Source organism: Haliaeetus leucocephalus, unplaced genomic scaffold (assembly GCF_000737465.1).
Source record: "Haliaeetus leucocephalus isolate CR32 unplaced genomic scaffold, Haliaeetus_leucocephalus-4.0 Scaffold228, whole genome shotgun sequence".
Classification (NCBI taxonomy): Eukaryota; Metazoa; Chordata; class Aves; order Accipitriformes; family Accipitridae; genus Haliaeetus; species Haliaeetus leucocephalus.
In genome coordinates this window covers 17,183,807-17,186,224 of record NW_010972664.1, presented here as the reverse complement: position 1 = coordinate 17,186,224, position 2,418 = coordinate 17,183,807, and positions in this window count along the sequence as shown.

The window sequence follows — 2,418 nt, the reverse complement described above, 5'->3', positions numbered from 1 at the left end:
AAATATTGAGTGTACCCCACTTGGAAAGCTTGGGGACAGACAGGGTGGGATGAAGGTCAGCGATTACAGGAGAAAGGCAATTAGGCTCACAAAAAAAAGTACCAAGACTCATCAGCTGTCTGCTGAAGATACAATTATTTCCCTCTGGAGCTAATAAATAAATTGCCAGCCCACATGCTTGCAACAGTAATTTTGGAGGATTCCTTCAAGCTGCACTGGCAGTTGTATCCCCCAAATAAAATTGCTTCTGACATACACGTTTATGATACACAAGTCTATGGCATATGCACAGTTACCTTTTTTATATATACATATAGCCATTCTGAACACATACAACTTCCTTTCACATAGAAACTTTGTATGAATTGCTTCCCAGCACAGTCACTCCAAATGAGGTGGAAACATACTATAAGCTTTTCAAGATCCACTAGACTTTCCTGTCTTCTACTTTGTACTTGGAACCAACCCAGCGATCCCTACCAGCTTCTCAGCATTTAGTAGCTGGAAGTGTGCTGAAAGCAGCATCAGGAGGTCTCTGGTGTACTGCATCTGGCGTTACCTGTTACAGCCCTCAGCGTAACTCTACTGCAACCTGGGGAATTCCAGGTATTTACAACACTGGAAGACGTCAATACCTGATTGAGAGCAGATCCATCAAAAACAGAAGCCTAACCCAGATTTAGTGAGAGTCTCTTTTATATTGTCTTAAATTCTCTAGTGGCATAACTAGCCAGGAGCTCTACTCCGGGCAAACCCAGGAGTAGGTCAGGCCACTCGCATTCTCAGTAAATATGTCTACAGCACTTGTCGGGAGTCTACTTTTAAGGTGGATTGGGTTTCCACTACGGGTGCCTGTAAAACATCCATCTGCCCTCAGTAATATATTCTTGGCTTAGAACAGACAAATAAAGCTAATGACTTAGGTGATCTCAGTTCCTCCAACCTGCAGATCTCATTCCCTGTAAAGGATAAGCTGACCATGTTTCAAGACTGCACAGCACTTGCACAGCTGTAATGCAACAAGAAAGACTATTGATCTCTTCCAGGAAGACATGAGGTAGGATTTTTGCGCTTGAACAAACCAGAATTTAGGGCTTAGTTTCTTAGCTGATGAAGTCAATGGCAAACCTAGCAGTGGCTCTGGCAGTGCTGGCTCAAGGGCCACGTTGACCCCATGTACCAATTTAAGGTTATAAAGCTTCACAGGAAACGGTGTCAGTCAGTCAGTTTCCATGGTCCAAGCATTTTTAACATATTTACTAGCATACCCTCAAGCGTGAGCATTGAAACTACACTTGTCCAATAAAAGAATAATAGGTTTTGCATTACTGTAGCCTTGTTCTTTCTTGATTTTACTCACACCAGCTTATTAACTTGCACACAAAGAAAGCCTCTGTCATTCTCAGACACCATGATGGTGATTAGGGAGTTTCTGTGAGAGCCAGTTGCTGTGACATGTAAGTAACAGTGGCAAAGAGAAATCAAGAGGCCTAGGGAAGCTGGAGAAGCTTGTTAGCTGACACTGGTAGATAGGCAAAGGAAGCCAAGAGAGTTCCAAACAGGAAAGCCCCAGAAGAGAAGGCACTATAATTAGGGGAACACCTGCTCTAGATGGACACCTATCTCCCACACAATTTTGTCTTGACTACTTAGGCTGCTCTCAATTCTGTGCGCACACCATGGACTCATGGAGGCCTCTGAGGGGACAGTGCAAGATCAGCTTAAGCTGATATAGATCCACAGCACCACAGAAAGAAGCAGTTACGCTCTATTGTCCACTGGAGCTCAGTGTCATACTGTCCCATATGCCACCTTTCTCCCTCATCCCTGTCCCAATCACTTCCACCCATGCTCTATTCCCAGCTCCACCCTAGCAGTGTATCTGTGTAGGATACATTTCACAGGACTCCTCTTCAGAAAGTTAAGTAATTCTCAGATGAGGAAAGGCGTGGGTGTGAAACAGAATGTATCTTGGGGGAAGGCAGAAATGGGATGTGGACCAAAAAAAAAACCAAAAAGCAGAACTGAGGCAGAGAAAGAGTGGTTCCTGTGAAGTCCTAGGGCAGCTGGTTAGGAAAGCTAGGAACTGAACTTAGTTTTTATCTAAGTTTTTATCTAAGTTGCAGCATTCACTTCTAATGTTTAGGTAATCTTTTCGTGTGGGAAGACATTGCTCCAAAGCTGATAAGGTTCCAGCCCAAACTCCTCAGCACAGAGCAAGGTGATGACAAGCCTGCCTTGCAAAAGTTTGCTGGCTTCAAAACCTGATCAAGCCTGCTTTGACTTTCCTAAAGCCACTCTGGAAAAGAGCGTTTCAACCTGCTTAGGATACTTTACCAAACCTGAACCACCTTTCACTCGTGCTAACCCAAACCAGATGCCATTGTAGGGTAATGAACAGAGTTGTGCCTGTTCAGA